At 31.5% G+C, this 20,517-nt stretch overlaps 2 long non-coding RNA genes across 2 annotated transcripts; both read left to right on the top strand.

Moving 5' to 3' along the window:
* The first annotated feature begins 1,199 nt into the window (after window positions 1-1,199).
* Window positions 1,200-4,144, top strand: LOC115724647 (uncharacterized). The gene is made up of 2 exons (XR_004013242.2): window positions 1,200-1,619; window positions 3,593-4,144. It is a non-coding gene; the product is annotated as an uncharacterized LOC115724647 (long non-coding RNA).
* A 4,142-nt stretch (window positions 4,145-8,286) lies between these two features.
* LOC133038743 (uncharacterized) lies at window positions 8,287-10,086 on the top strand. The gene is made up of 3 exons (XR_009688260.1): window positions 8,287-8,735; window positions 9,261-9,319; window positions 9,434-10,086. It is a non-coding gene; the product is annotated as an uncharacterized LOC133038743 (long non-coding RNA).
* The last annotated feature ends 10,431 nt before the right edge of the window (window positions 10,087-20,517 follow it).

Below are 20,517 nucleotides of genomic sequence, written 5' to 3'. Positions count from 1 at the left end.
GGTTTGTCTAATGAAAGTTGGCATTTTTACTCGTCTTTAATTAATTGAGGAAAGACATAAACACGTCTGTAACCAGCATTCTCTAAAGCGAGTTAACCAACATTCTACATTCTTTCAACTGCGAACGGGTTATTATCCACCTCTTTTTACACGTGTCATGATTATATTGTTGCTCGAAATATGGGCATAACAACTAAATTATATGTATCTTTTATAACTTCTCAACAATATTTTACAGATAATTATATATAAAAAATATTAGTATTATTAAAATTTTAATATTTACTTATAAATACTCAAATTTTTATATCACACTCTATAAATAAATTGATATATAATTTTAGGAACACATTTTAATAGTTTTAATTAAACAATCAAAATATTCAGTATTATATTTAAGTTTTATTATTATTTTAATTTATTTATAATTGATGAATAAATATATATTATTATTTACAATAAATTTTAGGGTTTTCTAATATGTCGTGTCGTGTTTTTTGAGCTTGTTGCTTGTTATGTTTTTTGAGCTAGTTTATTCGTGTTAAGTGTCATGCCTTTCGTGCTTTGTCGTGCTTAAAAATATATTTTTAGTATCGTGTTGTGTCAATTTCTAACATTGTGCCGTCATGGCCGACCCTGAGTTGAAATAGGTTATAAGTAAAAAAATATTTTTGGGTCTTTACTATAAAGATAAATATTATTTTTAAAAATTATTAATAAAATATGTATATTTTTTAAAAAATATTTTTTTTATTTAGGCTTTTAAATTAAGCGCGGACTTAATCTGTATGCCGTGTCGTGCCCAAACTTATATTTCTCGTGGCTAGTTATGCTCATTCTTTTAAAATGGTTTTGGGCTATATATTAAAAAATTGGACCCCTATTTACAGCACTATGTGAAATTAGGATTGAGATTTGTGATCAAAAGATACAAATAGACTAAAGCATGACACTGATCAAAACTTCACTGCAGCTTAACACAGGATTACCATCTGAACTTCTTATCTGAACCAAGTGGCAATTTTGGTAATTTATGCAAATAAAAGGGTCTGTTGGTTTTTTATTCAATCAAGATTTTGGTTAAAACTATCTAGAGAAAAGAAAATCAGATAGGGCCACAGTATGTCACCTTCCTTGTCATTAAAAAAAAAATATATATACACAATTTACTTTCACTTTATGATTTAATTATCTTTGGACCCAAAAAAAAAAATAAAAATTTGAAAAAGCTTTTATAATGAGCTTTTCTCAGAAGTCTGGATTTGTGACTGTGAAAAGAGAAGCTAGCTAGAACACCCTCTTTTCTACTTTTTCTTTCCAAAATTGCAAAAAAAAAAAAAAAAAAAAAAATTAAATAAATTATTAATTTATTATATTTTACATAGTTGTCGGGCTAATAACACTTTATATATAATTTGCTCAACTATTTTATTCTACACTCTTTAGCCTTGAGAGACTCCTTTCTTTTTCTCTTCTAAACCTTATTATTTTTTTCCTCAAGAGAGACACAAAATAATACATAAAACTTGTTCTTCAGAAAATGTAGTTTGTAAAAGTCACTACTTCTACTTTGGGTTCTTTTTTTGGTTATCATCTTCTTTCCTCTGCAAAATTACAAGGTACACACACTCTCTCATTCTTTTTTCAATATTAACACTCTTTCTATATGTTAACAAATAACAAAAAAAAAAGTAGTAATTTTTTTTATTATTTATATATATAATCATTTGGGTATCCAAATCATCATAACAAGTTACCAACTTTATAATCCTTGTTTGTGTATGTGTGATCAGAACTGAAACATTTCCAATTTAGTGTTCACAGCCTTTCATTCATAAAACTTTTCTTTTTTGCCATAAATCAGAAACCTTTCAAGTTTTTTTTTTTTTTTTGGTTTGTGTATTATAGTTGTACTATGGACATAATAACTCATTAGAGAGATCTCTTACAATATCTCAAAATTCAGACCCCTTTTCATTCTTTTGATCAGTAAATAATGATGATAATAAAAATCCCAACTTTGAATCTGGATCGTTTGATTATTTATCTCATCTTGGTTTAAGAGCTACCCAACTTTTTCATTGCATTTTTCTGCTATCTCTTAAAACTTTTTCCTTCAATGACTATTCTGTCTCATGCTGTTCTCTATTCGAAACTGGATTTTTGTTAGAGAGTGAGAGAGCTTCAAATCACCTACACCTTTGCTCACTTTCCCAAATTTTGCATCCTACTTTCTTGGCCGTACACGTGTCCCACTTGTGAGTTTTTGCCATTTGGACATTTATACCCCTGTTGAAAAAAAAATTCATACCTAAGAAACTTTCTGCTATCATGATACGTAAAACCCGGGGAACTTTTATCCATCTGCAATGAAAATGACTAAAATACCCTTGTGTATTCGAAAGTGAAAAGTGGACCACTCAAGCCCCACAAAGGTGGGGGAGAGAGTGGAGAATTCTCTTTTAGCTCAGCAGTGGAATTTTATGGCCAAAGGGCAAAATGGGTCAACCTCAAAATCCTTTTTTTTTTCTTCTTGAACCAAGAGGGTATTTTGGATTTGTTTTGGGGTTAATAATAATAGTATTATAAAGCTCTTTAAACCATGAGAAACACTACCCTAGAATCCATAAAAGAATGTTTATTTAGGCATTGAACAACTGTTGTGTATAGGGTTTTGGTGGTCATCTCGATATATAACAAAGTTGTTTTTTTGGGGCCTCGGCTATGGTGCTTGTTTGGTCAGGTTTTATAGTCAGGGCACAACAAAAAAGAAAGAGAGAAAAAAAATAGAAAACAATTTCCATTTATAAAAAAAAAAAGTGTATTTGATTAGACTAAAAAGGGTTATGTTATGTCATTCTTTGGTTTTAAACAAACTTTTTAAGAGAGGGGTGTAATTGGTATTGTAAAGCTTAATAAAGGGTATATATGGAAAAGAAAAAAAGACAGAGATTGCTTGCGCAAATCTAGCTAATCTGAGCTTTTAGGGTAAGCAAGTAAAAAAGTGAGTTAAGGGGGGCCTTAATAAAACACCAAAAAAATGAAATTAAAAAGAAAAAATATTGTTAATTGTGAAGTTTGTTTGTACGAACACAAAAATAAATTCCACTTCTTTCTTTCTCAACATTTATTTGGCCTCATTATGTTGAGATTGACAGGCATACTAATACTCATATATTTATAGTTATAGATATAGATAGAGAGATAAAAAAGAGTCTCGAACAACACACTCCAAACCACTTTTGTTAAGCCTATTTTTTTTTCTACCCTTTTATACGAACAACAAGGCAAAAAAATCAAAGAAGGGAAGAAAGTGAAAGCAAGAAACGTACACACAACAACTACTTGTTATTATTATTACTTTCTTTAAAATCAAATCCTTCTTATGTTTTTCTTTTCCTATCTTTGTTTATGCTCCCACCAATGATGTTATCTTCTTTATTTTTTTTTTTTTGAAGATAGACAAGAACCCATCTTTATTTCTTGTCCATAGAAAAAGAAAAAGCCCATCTTTTTGTTTAATCTAATTTTATGTAAATTTTGTTGTTGTTGTTATTGTTGACTGAAACGACATTGTGTTTTGACACCATAGGTGGATGGTTGAGGAGGTGGGAAACATGGTGGTGGTGGGGGCTATGGCTTCATTCCCCATTTGGATTTTCAATGAAGAAAAAAGCTATGAATTTTCTTCTTTCTTGAAGAAAAAAGTTGTATTAATAATGGGGTCTATTCTAAATGAGGAGGAATATTATTGGTCTAAATGTATTAGTAGAAGAAGCAAGTCAACCATTTTCAAGCTCCAATTCTTGAATCAAGTTCTTCTCTTACTCAATTTCTTCTTCTTCTATGGATTTTGATGATGATGGTGATTTTCTATGGGGGTGATATTGGCGGGAAGGCTCAATCTTCTTCTTCTTCTTTAATTTTTTTTTTTTGGGTATTTTTATGATAATGTTTATTTATCTTCTTTTTGTTATATTTACTCAAAGAAATTAATAACTCATCATCATAATCATCATTATCTTTTACCATTTTTATTTTATTATTTATTTGTTTTATATAGAATTGGGTTATGAAGAGTTCTTTTCAACCTTAAAGGGATGGTCCTTGTTAATTTCTATCTAATGATACATTATTATCATTTTTTTTTTGTGTATTTAATTTTTGTATTTTGTGCTTTTTTTTTTCTCTATTCCCAAGCCAACAACAACAAAAAAAACTTCAATCTCATGTGAAAGAACGAAGAAGACGAACGTTGCCCATTTTGTCACAAAGTCACATCTCATTCAGCTCAGCAGGGTTGGTTGGTTGGTGAGTAAATAAATAAATATAATTTTATTAAAAAAATTAAAAAAAAAAACATTTTTTCATTTTTTTTAATGTCTCTCCAACATCTGCAGAGACTTCAATGCATCAAAAACACTGTTTTATCATGGATTCAAATTACTGTCAGCCTTTTACTATTTATATATAAATATACACAATAGAAAGGGATACATAATACAATTTTATTTTGCTTTCTCGAGAAAATGTGGGGCTAAAAGAAATATATGGTGTTGTATGTATGTATGTAATGTACCATCACATGTTTATTTTTTGAATTGTCAAGTTCATTTTCCAAGTTGTATGTTTGTGTTAAGAAATTACTCTGCCCATTTAGGCTAAACCATCCATGTTGTTTTAACATCAATATCAATATCATGATCATCATCATCTTCTTCTTCATCAATCATCTTAGTGTTATCTTTTCAATTTGTCTTTTTAGTGTTGGCTGAGGTGACAATGCGATTTAAGATTGCGGGTGATTGATGGGGTCCATTAGGTTTGGCTCAAATTGGCTTATAGGGTTTTACCACCAATAGTGTGTCTAATATCACCACCATGAGGTCACATTTAATAAGTTTTTTTACTTCAATTTTTTTTTTCTTTTTTATTGTTGGTTGTAGTTATTTAGGGTCCTAAATTTTTCAAAATTATCAAATAGTTTTCAAAATTAAGATTAAAATATATTGTTGCACACTATTATAATTTTTGGAACACGATTTTGTCTCGTGATGTACTTTCACGGAATATATTTAGTGATGTACGGCAGCCGTTAGATGGGAGAGTTATTTGATTTGAGAGCTGGAGTTGATTTAGGGGTAATTAGGGTTAAAAAATGGTAACGTACCCTGAGACTCATCTAATATACCACAGAATACATTCCGTGAAAGTATATCACGGGACAAAATCGTGTCCCTATAATTTTTATATTTATGATAAGTATTTGTTTGAATTTTATTTTCAGTATTATAAATTATTTAAATTTTTTAAAAAATTTACAAGTAATCTTAAATTATTATAATATACGTGATAATAAAAAATAAAGAGTAATTACTCCATATACTATTTTGTAATATTTTTTGTTCAAATTTACGGTTTGGGTTGCTACGGTGATTTCTATGTGGGTTGATATATGAATTTTGGTTACGATTAAGGTTGATTCGTTGGTTGCTATGTGAATTTTTATAAAAATGTAATAAAAAATTGTTATAAAGTGTAAAAATTCAAAAAAAAAAAATCAAAAGAAATTAGACTACAGAATACTCTTAAATGCCAAAATATATAGAAGTGTCTACCAAAAAACTCATTTAGGGGATATACTATAGAGTTTTTCAAGAAAATATTGTTAGTTTTTTATTAAAAAAAATACATATGATATATAAACTTAATTGCACTAAATATGACATTTTATTTTTTTTAAAAAAAAAACTTAAAAATTTGAGATAAATATCATAGATGAGAAAGAATGCTATAAAAAACTGAAAATCCATATATAAATTTTACTTCTGTATAATTAAAATCAGTTTCTTGATAATATCATAAAAAATTTAAGAACTTATACATAAATTTTACTTTTATACAATCAAAACCGGTTTTTAGAATACGATACATTTACCTTCTCTAGTTTATGCTTCAAACAAAAGAAAAAAGAGTTTTAAAACTTTAAATATGAGATTTAGAAAGATATTTACAATAATATAGCAAATCTATGCCCAATAAAAAAAGCTCAAAAAAATTTCATAAAAATTAGGCAATGATAAATCTGCTATATTTAAGTAAAAAGTTTTTAAAATCTTATATTAAGTGTAATTTCTTATAATTTGTAAAAGAAAAAAAAATTAATTATGCTTAGTAAGCCCTAAGTGTAGGTCTAATGTTTTTCGGTCTAAGCTAGCTCTGCTAATAAATAGTTCATAATGTTTGTGCAATATTATTGGATTATAATGTCCCACGTGAAACAAATATAAAAATATTGTATTAGTAAAAGTATGAGGTACTCCATTTGTTATAAATAGATTTTAATAGAGAAATGTTAAAAAGTAACAATGGTGTCTAACACTTTTTTACATGTTAATATTGTTATTAATAATTTTTAGGTAATACTACTAGCCAATCATAAAACGATACTTCTAGAAAGGGTTAGGTACTATTAGTGCTCAATAACAATGCTCATTTTAATATTAAATGTATTAACAAACTATATGTAGACTAGATAGTATACTAGGGGGCTAATTTAAGATTTAAGAGGGGGTGTCACTCTCATCTCATAGTCCTCCTAGAGTTTCAACTTTCAAGAGTGAGTAGTAATAAATAATATTCAACTAAAAAGAGTAGTAACAATAAATAATGTTGTAATTTATATAGCTATTTAATAGTGAAATAAATTAATAAAAGAAAAAACATATAAGCAAAGACAAAAAAAATAAATCTTAGGCATGAATGACGGAAGACTCTTCTCAGTGTTGTCCCTTTGGATTGGAAAGTGTCCTATCAATTTATTGAATTTTACTGCAATTTCGGACTTTCTTGCTTTCATTTTTGTATGCACGTGAAATCTTTACTCTGTTTTAGTATACTATATATATATATATATTAATATTTATATATATACTTTCATGCTTATTAATTTTCTTCTTCTTTCTATTCTTGACATTTATTTTCTAAGCTTTTTCATGTTTGGGCTGAATCAAAGTGTTGTATATGTTTTCTTAGCTAAGAGAGAGATTTCAATATCATAAAGTTTTGATTTTTACTTCTTTTATTTATGTTTTCAGTCTTTTGTCATTTCTTTCTTTCTTCTCTACCCTTTGCAGATTCTAGCCTTTGAATATGATAATGTGATTTTATATAGTAATACTGATTTCTTGTTATTTATTTTTATTAGGATAAATAGCGGCATAAGTATTCAAAGTTTTAAGTTTGTAAACGGCATAAACTCAATGTTTATTTTTAGCGGCATAAGTATTCAATGTTTGTAAAACTGTAATTTTCTTCCAATTTTGTCAGTACAGACTCTGTTTTGAATATATTAAATGAACATTTAGAAGTAACTGATACCACATGTTTATGTCTAGACCCAATGATCAAGAATATGGACCTTATATGTGGTCTGTTTAAAAAAAATAATAGAGTTTGTACTGACAAAATTAGAAAAAATTTACAGTTTTACAAACATTGAGTACTTATGCCGCTAAAAATAAACATTGAGATTATGCCACTTACAAACTTAAAACTTTAGGTACTTATGCTACTATTTACACTTTTTATTTTATATCTACTTGTTATTATTTGTACGGTATAGTAAAAGCTCATGCACCTTTCTCTCTTAAAAAAAATATTATTGGTGTTTACCATTTTTCTTCGTATTATACTATTATTGGTGTAATTAAGTAGCGGGTCTCTTGAAACTTAAGAAAATAATTTTTAGGAAATATCGCTAACCAATCGTATAGCACTACCTATGGAAAGTGCTCAACACCACTAATACCCAATAACATTTTTCTTTATAATCAATGCACATATTTAATTATTTTCTCATTTCTGTTCATACTTAATAAAACAGTACTAATCAATAAAGAGGGATGGTTCACAAATACAATAAAGGAAATTTTAACTACAAAATTAAATGTGATGTACTTTACTAAAAATATTTACGGTTATAATTTAATGAAAGTATACCGCATTATTACCCTTTTCATAACAAAATTAGAGTTCACCATACTATTGTAAGCGTGTTGTTCTGGTCCAGTTTGTATTTATTTATGCTTTTTAAAAAATGGGCTGTGTCGTGCTAATATTTTTAAAGGGTAAACTTAGTACGACCCGTAGACTTAATATTTTTGTATCGTGCTTTGCTCGTGCTAGCCCGTATTTCCTAAACAGGTCATCCTATTTTTATATCCACTTAAATTTACTTTTTTTTTTTTTTTATATATATTCTTTTATATTATTATAAAGGGAAATTTGACATTTTATGCTTAAAAAATGCACATGGTGTTATTTTATACACAGAAAATATACATTTGATAATTATTCTTAACTTTCAATTTTGTTCCAAAAATACCCCCCTCATTTCAATTCCCCCCAATCTCTCTAACTTCCCTCTCTCTCCTCTCTCTCTTCCTTTCTCGGTTTCAAGCTCACCACCGTTCCCCCTTTCGAACCTAACCCTCATTCTCACCACCGCACCATTCGAACCACCACACCATTCGAACCACCACACGCAGTCGACCCACCAACCCAGTCGACCCAGACGAACCCATTCGACCCCACACGAACAGTGACGACCCACGAGACTTGAACCCCATGAGACCCACTCCATCCCAGTCGACCCACGAGAGCCACTCGATCCCAGTCGATCCACGAGCCACTCCATCCGTTCATCATCGTCCTCGGCACCGTCGACGAACCAGGTATGGGCTTCCTTTAATTTTTTTTTGCAATTTATCCTTTAAATTGTGAATCTGTGATATAACTGAAATATGTAGTTTATGAAAGTTTCGAATTGCTAGTTTTTGTGTTTGGGGATGAATGTAGGCTAGGGGGAATTGGTTTTTCTGGATTTTGGTGTTTTGTGCGATTTTATGCGACTTTAATGCGATTTAATATTGAATTCAAGTTTTTGTTAGGGATTTTGAGCGATGTTATGCGATTTTGTGCGATTTTTGCTAGCTTAGATAGTTTCTGTTATATTATGCGATGTTTATGCAATTTTTGGCGATTTTTGTGCGATTTACTCTGAACAATGGGTTCTCTGTTATATTATGCGATGTTCATGCGATTTTTGTGCGATTTACTCTGAATAATGGGTTCTCTGTTATATTATGCGATGTTCATGCAATTTTTGGCCATTTTTGTGCGATTTACTCTGAACAATGTGTTCTCTGTAATATTATGCGATGTTCATGCAATTTTTGGCGATTTTGGTGATGTCTCAGCTCCTACCCCTACATTATAGACGAGCTACCTCTGAGGTTGCACCACAAACGGAGACCAGGTAAATCTCTCCTTTTTTTTTTTTTTTAATTTAAGTAATTTATTTAATTTTGCATTCCATTATGAATTACTTAACTTAATTGTTGCTAATATTTACTAATTTTTTAATTTGTAGTGGCGATGGTGGAGTGTTTGCCAAGGAGTACATTGAGCACTGCATGCTGGAGCGATCGTTAGAGCTAGTTAATGATGATAACATGCTCACCTTTAGACATAGGTGGTGTGTAGACTTATTTTACTAGAACTTGACATGGTAGTTTTATGTAATGTTATGCCTTGTATTATATTATATTATACTGTGAAATGTGTAGACTTAATGATGATAAACTTTTACAATTGTATTATATTATACTGTGAAATGTGAAATTGATCAATTGTCGCACATATATCGCATACAAATCGCAAATATTATCAAAGTTGAAATAATAACTTGCTTAGCTCGCTAAAAATGTCGCACATACATCGCTTAGAAATCGTAAAAAGTAGACAGTTAGTATATTAGGCATGTTACCAGTGAAATCGCCAAATTCTTCTTCACTTTAGTCACAAATAGTGGCAACAAGTTGTCCACACTCATTTTTGCCTTCATGCTCAAGAACACTCGTAGTTGACTATCTTTCACTAAAACCTCAGGTGGAAACTTAGTGCCTTTCATGTACATGTAAAGAACTTCTAACTTCAATTCATACACCAAGGGATCCACCTCCAACTCCTCATGCAAAACTTCACGCAACTTTTTCGGTGTACAGTCAACGCCCAATATCAATGTCTTACTTTTTGAGGAATCAAATACCCAGTTGAAACCCTCCAAAGTCCAAACGCCATCATACAGTACAAGCACAAATACAGATGAATCTGTCCCAAAGAAATACAAACAAACTTACATTTCAAAATCAGCATACTATATCGCACAGTAAATCGCACAATATCGCACAATATCGCCTTAAGCTAACATAATATAAACCAGTTATGATGTCGCACAATAATCGCACAGAAATGGAAAGCCATCGCATAACGTCGCACAATATCACATAGTCAACAAAATCGCATAACAATGCACAAAGATCGCACATCAATCGCCAAATATTACAATCGCACACATAATCGCATTCAAATCGTACAAAGTCGCCAAAATAAATCGTTTCATCCCTAACCTTGGATTGCTCATGAAATCGCAAACAATATCGCACAAAGTCGCATAAAATCACAAAAAATAAAAAACTCAGAAAAATACAGACTGCTCTTAACAAACTCTACCTCGATTTCAAGGACACAAAAACCACAAATTACAACTAATTACGTTCAGATCCATACAATACAACAAAAAACAACATTATTTACTAAGAAAAACACTTACCCATATGTTTGTTGAGTGTGGTGGATGTTGAGGGTGGAAATGGTGGTGTGGGAGTCGGCCGTGGGTGGAAATGGCGGGAGTGAGCGGTGGACCTTGAGGGTGAAACTGGCGGCCGGTAGTAATAGAGAGAGAAAGTGAAAGAGAGAGAGAGAGAGAGAGAGAGAGAGAGAGAGAGAGAGAGAGAGAGAGAGAGAGAGAGAGAGAGAGAGAGAGAGAGAGAGAGAGAGAGAAAGAGTAGTGCGAGAATAGAGAGAGAGAGAGGCACGAGATGGAGAGAGGGGCTGAATTTTTTGATTGTAGGAGAGAGGGGCATTTTGGGGTTAAGATTAAAAGATTAGCATAGTTAACAAACTTTTGTGAGGGTGACATAAAATAACACCATGTGTGTTTTTTAAGCATAAAATGTCAAATTTCCCATTATAAATTATACATATACTTCAAAACTTTAGTTATATTTATATAATTTTGAACAATATTTTATAAATAATTAAATAAAAATTTATTATCTACTTATAAATACTTAAATTTTTATATTATATCTTATAAATAAATTAATATATAATCATTTTTTTATATTTTATTAATTTTAATTATAAAATTATAATATTCAGTATTATATTTATATTTTATTATTATTTTGACTTATTTATAATTGATAAATTTATATATTATTATTAATAATAAATTATAAGATTTTTTAATATGTCGTGTTGTGCTTTTCGAGCTTGTCGTGTGTCGTACTTTTCGAGCAAATCTATTCGTACTTACGTGTCATGCCTTTTGTGATTCTCATGTCGTGTCTTGTAGGGCTGTTCATTCGATCCAATCTGCATTTTTTTAGTTAAACAACATCCAATCTGCACTAAGTGTGGATTTTATATTTTGGATCCAATCTAATTCGTATAAGAGTTTAAATCCAATCTAATTCCCAATAGTATAGATTGGATCAATTACTTTTTTTTAAAATGATAAATTATTTTATTTTTTTATTAAAATGCAAAAAAAAGAAGAAGAAGAAGAAGAACACAGCAGCAGCAACACAACCAAAATTTAACAAATATTAAAAAAAAAAATTCTTAATCTCCAACAATAATCTATTTCCATCTCCATTTACATACAAAACAAACTGATATTATACATGTCAGTATATATGTACTCATCTCATATGACAAAAAACGAAACAATTATTACAATTTATATTTAGATTTATACCCGAATATGTATGTATTCATTACTAAAATAAATAAGCTAATATATATATTTATCTAAATTTATGTGTATGTGTCTACACGAATAGGAATTATTTTATGATATTTTTCATCATAAAAATAAATAAAATACACCAACTCAATATATTACTAAAAACGATTTTAATAGGTATAGATATTAAAAGTTTGTGTATTTTTTTTTTTAATATCACATGAAAACTAATATAATATTACATTTATATTAATTTTTTAAAATATGTATATATATAATTAAGTACGAATTGGATTAAATCAGTTATTTTTTGATTTCAAACAACTGCAAGTGTGAATATCCGCATTTTGCAAATTGAATTGGATTAGATTAAATCAAATACTTTGTGAACAGTCCTAAGATTGTCGTGCCAATTTGTAGCATTATATTATGTCGTGTTCAAGCTCATAATTTTTCATGCCTAATCGTGCTCATACCGATTTCGTGTCATATAAAAAAAAATTCAAACTGTATTTACAGCAACAGTTCACCAGAACTATATTTTTTTTCTTGTCTTTTTAGTTTATTTATTTTTCATGGCAGATTTTTTTTAATGGTGACAGATTAATTACTTGAATACATTGAATGCTTCATTGATTGGGGTTCTGTGTTGAGTGTCAGAATGATTTTAAATCTTACTAACAAAACGTGATTTTTATGATTCATTATTAGGAAAATGACTTGTCTATGCTGAAAAACAAACAATACTAACCCAAACCTATGATTGTTCTTTCCATTATTAGTATATAGCTTTCAATTAATTTTAGCTATGGAGAGCAAATAACTACAATTATATAATAAATTGTGTTCTATATCTTCCTATGTATTTTCACAAAAACAGAAACCAAAGTGTATTTATTAAGTGTATCAAGCTGAAAAAAAAAAATTAAGATATTTTAGGGTCTTTATGATATTATTTTTTAGATTTTTTATTTTGAATAATTAGTATTTTTTTTTTGCTTTTTAACTTTTTACACCACTAAATTATACTCTTTGTACAGATTTTAATAATACATATCAAAATACAATTTTTACAGTAAAATAGTCATTTTATCACATTTTATTCAATTTTATCGTAAAATTATTGAAGTAGTAAGTAGTAGATGGTAGTTGAAAAATAAATACAAATTAAATAGGGAAATTTACAAAAATACTAGAATTTGGGTTAACTTTTACAAAAATACTGCCACACGAAAATCTTTTCAAAAATACTGTGTTTTTATAAAACACCAGTAAAACACAAAGCATAACAACTCAAAACAACAGTAGAACACCAATAAAACACTAGTAGAACACCAGTCAAAACTTAACACAACATACTGTAGTATGAAACTTATAAAAAAACACAGTAAAAAAGTAAAAAATACCACCTAGCAGTATTTTTGTAAAAAAATAGTAAAAGTTAGTATACCATGTAAATTTCCCATTAAATATCATAAACATTTTTACATTAATAAATAATAAAATAAAAGACTTTTTCCTCTAAAGTGCTTATATAAGGCAAATCCACTCTGTAATATTATTACATCAATAAAGATAATAAAACAGAGCAGAGCTTTTTACTCTGCGATAACTCATATGGTATCAGACGAGATAACTCAATCCATTACAATGGTGTGAAGCACTCGAGGTCACCTTAGCGACACTTCTTCTCAGACCATCCTTGAGCCCCAAATCTCAGTCTGAGGTGATGAGCATGTCCTTGTCGACTCTTTGGTAGCTCATCCTCGCTGCAATTCTTCAAGATCTGATCGACCCATTCAGGAAGACCCTTCAAGTCATTACTTCCTGAGTGTCGGAGATCACTTAGGCCTTCTCTAGGTCTCTTCTGTTCGGACTGAAATCAATTACTACTCGTGGAAACGAGCCATATCCATGGCCCTTGCTGCAAAGAATAAGACCCTCTTCATCGATGGTACACTCCCTCGCCCCTAAGCTCGCGATCCTTTTCTTTGATCTTGGGTTCGTTGCAACAACATGGTGATGTCATAGCTTCTTCAAGCTGTCTCCAAAGAAATTGCCCAAAGTATCATGTTCTTCGATCTTGCAGCAGATATGTGGAATGATTTGGCTGATCAATTCAACCAAGAAAATGGTTCAAGAGTCTTTCAACTCCAAACTAATCTCACTCATCTTTAACAAGGCGATATATCTTGACATCAACTCATACTTCACCAAGTTGAAATCATATTGGAATGAATTGAAAGAATTTTAACCCGCGGCTACCTGTACTTGTGGCGCCATGCAAACTCTCCTAGACTATTACAATCGAAATCAAGCTCTCCAGTTCTTGACAGAACTCAATGAATCCTATGCTTTGGTAAGAACTCAAATCCTTCTTATCGACCCTATACCTTCTATTTCTAAGTGTTTTCAATGATGGTTCAAGAAGAAAGACAACGCACCATTGGTTTTGTTCTTCCTATTGCTTTAGTTGCCCATCCACCACCAGCTCCAAACAATCCATTTCATATAAAGAAGCCTCAACCATCTTGCACTTACTGCAAAAAATCTGGTCATTACATCAATAAGTGCTATTTTTTACATGGATTTTCCCTTGTATATGGTGACAAGAAGAAAATTAAGAATGACAAATCTGTTGCCAATCAAACCTCTTCTTCCTAGGATACTACTACTGATCCAACATCCTCTATCGACATCATAAGTCACCGTTAAGCAAAAACGTTTGCCATTTATTTCTAATCATAATTTTGCTCTGCCACATTTGATTTGATTCACCTTGATATTTGGAGACCTTTCACTTCCATAAGCATCGAAGGCTACAAATATTTTCTAACCATTGTCGATGATAAATCCCAATTCACTTGGACATATCTACTCAAAGCAAAATCTGATGTCCAAAATATCATACTAGATTTTTTTTTACTTTCATATGCACTCAGTTCTCTGCCAAAATCAAGGTTGGTCGAACTGATAATGCAAATGAACTTAATCTTCATTCCTTCTTTGCTTTAAAGGGTGTTCTTCGATATCATTCTTGTGTAGAACGATCCCAACAAAATTTCGTAATTGAACGGAAACATCAACATCTTCTCAAGGTACTCCGAGCACTTTTATTCCAGTCCCATATACCAATTTGCTACTGGTCCTATATCATTAGGACTGCCACATACTTGATAAACCGCACCCCGTTTGCCCTCTTCAAAGGGCTCACTTCCTTTGAAGTGCTATACAACAAAACTCCCACTTATGATCATCTACGAAGCTTTAGATGTCTTCCCTATGACTCTATTCTCTTGTCTCAACAACACAAATTCTCCCCCACAAAGTCGTGCCTCCGTTTTTATTGGCTATCCTAATGGGATGAAAGCCTATGCTTTGTTGGATCTCCAAATCGATCAAATATATCAGTCTCAAAATGTTATTTTCCATGAAAAAATCTTCCCATTTAATAATAATTCCCCCATCTCATGTACCGATTTTTTTTTTTTTTTATCTTAATGTGCTCCCTTCTAACAGCATCCCCTTAGGTGTACAATCTGACAATAATCATCACACATTCGCACCCCATGCTTCTCCCAATGGATCCACACAACCCACACAAATATCTTCAACCTCACCAATCATTACTCGTACTGGGAGATTATCTCACAAACCATCATATCTCGATGATTATGCTTGTTAACTAACTGTTGCTTTAGTTTCAACCATGCATCCCATTGATAATCATCTTCATTATACTATTCTTCCCCCTATTTTATAGCAGCTGCCCTTGTTGCCAACACTATCATTGAACCCACATCCTATGAAGCTGCATCAAAAATTCAAGTGTGGAACAATGGCATGGACAATGAAACACAAGCTTTAGCAAAAGATAAAACTTGGATAGTCACCACTCTTCCTCCAGGCCATAAACCTATTGGCTGCAAGTATGTTTATAAAGTCAAATATAACCAACAAGGTGAGGTAGGATGCTACAAAGCTCGCCTTGTCGCTAAAGGTTATAACCAGAAACCAAGTGTTGATAACATTCAAACATATGCCCTCGTGGCTAAATTCAACACTCTCAAAATCAGGTTGGCATTAGCAGCCATCAACCAATAGACTCTTCACCAAATAGATTTCAATACGCCTTCCTTCATGGTGACCTCCATGAAGAGGTATACATGAAGCTTCCCCCTAGTTACAAACCAACTCAACCCCTTCCCCCTAATCATGTATGCAAACTACAGAAGAGTCTTTATGGCCTCAAGCAAACCTCTAAACAATGGTATGAGAAACTTAGCTCTACCTTTCTAATTGATGGTTTCATTCAATCACCATTCGATAATTCGCTCTTCACCAAAAAAAAAAAAAAATCCACAAAATTCATTGCACTCATGATATAATAGTTTCTAGCAACAATAATCAAGCCATACTTAAATTCAAACAAAAACTAGACATCAAATTCAAACTTAAAGATATTGGCTCATTGCTTAAGATCAGAGATTATTCAAACCACTTCAGGCATATCGATATCTCAAAGGCCCTTCACTTTGCAATTACTTTTCGAGAGTGGCTTCCTTGGCTGCAAACCAACCCCTACTCCCATGGAACCCAATCTAAAACTAAGCAAAGATCAAGGAGATCTTCTCCATGACCCTTTCTCCTACTGAAGCCTTATTGGGAAGCTTGTTTATCTCAACATTTCTTGGCTTGATATCTCTTATGTCGTAAATTGCCTAAGTCAATATCTAACATCATCAAGATTACCACATCTGAACGCTACCCACGTAATATTACAATACTTAAAAGGCACCCGAGGACAGGGTTTGTTCTTCCCATCCTCTAGTACCCTCGCATCTCAGCATATGTTGAAACCAACTTATTTCCATCTGCAATTTGATTGAAACTTTTTTCTGATGCTGATTGGGGGAGTTGTCAAGATACGAGGCGCTCTATTACTGGTATTATGTGTTCTTAGAATCCTTTGTCGTCTCGTGGAAATTAAAAAAACAATAAGCGGTCTCTCAATCCTCTGCGGAAGCTAAATATCGCGATATGATACACGCCACTTGTGAAGTCACCTGGATCATGGCCATACTCATGGACTTTGGAATCACTCCCACCATTCATGTCCTTCTATATTGCGACAATGATGCTACTATTCACATCTCTAAGAATTCCGTTTACCACGAGCGGACCAAGCATGTGGAGATAGACTTCCACATCGTCCGGGAGAAAGTCAACCAAGGCACACTCAAGATGATACATGTTTCCTCCAAGCACAACCTAGCAGATGTCTTTACTAAAGCTTTGTTTCCCTCTCAGTATCTAAACATTATCTCCAAGATGGGTGTACAAAACTTGTACACTCCACCTTGATGGGGGATATTAGACATGTGATTGTATTGATTTTGTTATATTAGTTAGTTTAGATGGTTAGGATTATTAACTAATTCTTTCTACTTAGTCTCCTTTAGCTGAACTGCTTATATAAAGTAAATCCACTCTCCAATATCATTACATTCAAGTCTTGTCTCGGGAGGAAGCAACCACACTTCAAGCAGATAGAAGGGAGTTCGAGTTCTTGAAGGTTCAGAAAGATTCATTCATGAAGGTGTAATGACATACAATTAGAGAGAATCTACTTATGCATAACTAAAAAACTTTATATTTTTACGATCTTACTAATGAATATCTCTAGGTGTGGCCCCGTGAATTAGTAACTGTTGGGTTTTATGCCCTAAATAAAACTCATTTCAATATAATCAGATTTACTTATTAATATAGATCAGAAATAACATTTAATGTTGCATGGTTCACATGATTTATTTCATGATTATATGTACATAATGTATAAATTCATCTGAAACCCTTTTCACATACTTGATCCTGTTTATTGTGCCGTCAACACATTGGAAAGTAAACATGACTATGTGAATAAAGTTTCCTAGATTTATCAGACACAGGGTTTTACTGATATGATAATCTACAACAGAGTTTACTTGCATTTGGAGAAGTGCTATGTTCTTTCCAGAGCATTGGTTAAAGTAAAGCTCAGGTTGGATGCATGGAGTATGCATCGGAAGGGACCGATATTGAACTTTGACTTAGATTTAATTAAACTTACCGTAAAATCTATTCAAGTCAATATCGCCAAGTTGATCCTAGATCAAATGTTCTTAATCCTGTTATGATTAGGCTCAATCTTGAAAGGCTATTCGTGTTCTTTGATTTGTTAGTTAAGCCTACTTTTAGGTCAGGGTGATACGTACATTTTCGGAACGCGGTAGTGCAATTGAGTGGGAGCGCTATCATAAACATGGAATCTATAGCTTCTATCTGGCGAATAGTAAGCAAAGGATGATCTCCTTCGAGCTTGACCAAACGAAAATAAATGGTGGAGTACTCATTTCACATAAGCTGAAATATCATTTATACGGGGTCAAGTGTTTTAAGGAATAAATACATTGTAGGGTGTAACGGTAATTTAATCCCTTTACAATGTAGATCATTCATATAGAGGATCATTGATCACATTAGGATTATAACAATGGATAACTAATGATGTGTCTATATGGTGGAACATATAGAGCATTCTATATACTGAGAGTGCAATTCTAAGTTCTATGCGTGGATTCAACGAAGAATTAATAAGTTAGTGAATTTTAGTGCTAAATTCTTGATCTACTTATTGGAAGCTTGGTTATATAGACCCATGGTCCCCCCACTAGTTGAGATAGTATTGCTTGTAAGACTCATGTAATTGGTTTTGATTAATCAATTATAATTCTCAAATTAGACTATGTCTATTTGTGAATTTTTCACTAAGTAAGGGCGAAATTGTAAGGAAAGAGTTTATAGGGGCATATTTGTTAATTATGATACTTTGTATGGTTCAATTAATAAATATGATAAATGACAATATTATTTAATAATTATTTATAGTTATTAAATAGTTAGAATTGGCATTTAAATGGTTGAATTAGGAAATTGACATTTTTGAGAAAATCAGATACAAAAGGTGTTAAAATTGCAAAATTGCAAAACCCAAGGCCCAATCCACTAATGCTTGGCCGGCCACCTTTGTAGCTATTTTAAGTTGATTTTTTCATTATTTTAATGCCATATAATTCAAATCTAACCCTAGTGGAATGCTATAAATAGATAGTGAAGGCTTCAGGAAAATTACACTTTTCTTCAGACTTCTTCTGATTTCAGAAAACTGAGCTTTCTCTCTCCCTATCTTTAGCTACCACTTCTTCTTTCTTCTTCCTTTGAATTTCGAAATCCTTAGTGATTAGAGTAGTGCCCACACACATCAAGTGATACCTCAATCATAGTGAGGAAGATCGTGAAGAAAGATCATCAGCAAAGGAGATTCAGCATCAAAGATTCAGAGAAAGAGATCCAGGTTCAGATATTGATAATGCTCTGCTACAGAAAGGAAACAAGGGCTAGATATCTGAACGGAAGGAGTCATTATATTCCGCTGCACCCAATGTAAGGTTTCTTAAACTTTATATGTGTTTATTTCATCGTTTTAGAAAGTTCTTATTTAGGATGTTAATAAACATACTTGTGACTAGATCTAAGATACTGGTAAAATAATTTCCAACAGTAACAATCTGCAAATAAAAAATTTATGTGTTTTTATTTTTTTATACTTTTATTATTTGCTAGCTTTCTGGTTTGTACTTACAGAATATTGAGCTGCAGATACAAAATATCTGTTTAGTATCGCATTAATATTCAATAATATTAATGAGACTCTAGAACCCAAATCTTCTAGCTATATTCAGCCCGAATTTAAAATTATTTTTCCTACGATTATGTTTTAAAATATGTATTTAAAAACATGTTGTGGGACTGGCTTTGTGAAGGTTGGTGGTGTGATTAGTAGGGAAGTGTTGGGAGTTGGTTGGGCTGCTTGGGCAGTGTGGGTGTTGTTGAGAATGAGAAGTCATGGGTGCTCCTTCAATAGTTTGGTTGTGTCGAATGTTGTTTGATAATTAAGTGTTGTAGGTGGTGCCACTTGTCATTTAACTAGAAGTGGCCCATACACTTACTTCTATTGCTAGTTTGTTTGGTAATTGTAATTGGGCAAATTTCTGAATTTTTATGTTGATGCAATTGCCTTTTATAAAAAGAGTCATAGACTCTCCTATTATCTAGGAAGTCATTTTTTCTTCTTACATAGAAAACACATTTGGTGAAGCTACTTTCTTAATTCTTTCCAATACTTAGAGCTTGTTTGACTGTGTTTTCAGTTTTCAATTTTCAATTTTTAAAAGTAAGAATAGAAAACAGTTTTTTGTCATTTTAAAAATTTAATGGTGTTTGGCACAAAATTTAAAAAACTGTTTTTAGAATTTTTTTTTTTTTTTGTACGAAAAAAAATCAATATTTTAACACCATACCATGACATTAACCCATCTGAGTCTAGGTTCGGGTATGGTTTCGGGTCTAGGATTCGAGTATGTGAGCAAAATATAAAATATAATATGTTAGAAAAAAAAAATTATTTTTGAAAATTGAAAACAACATTTTGATATTTTCTGTTTTCTAGTTTTTTAAAACTCAATTTTTAAAAAACAGTTTTTAAAAATTTTTGAAAACAGTTTTTAAACTGTAAAGCCAAACAACCGGTTTAATTTAAA

This window comes from Cannabis sativa, chromosome 6 (genome assembly GCF_029168945.1).
Source record: "Cannabis sativa cultivar Pink pepper isolate KNU-18-1 chromosome 6, ASM2916894v1, whole genome shotgun sequence".
Classification (NCBI taxonomy): domain Eukaryota; kingdom Viridiplantae; phylum Streptophyta; class Magnoliopsida; order Rosales; family Cannabaceae; genus Cannabis; species Cannabis sativa.
The sequence above is the reverse complement of the archived record's forward strand: the minus strand, read 5'-3'. Positions and strand labels throughout refer to the sequence as shown.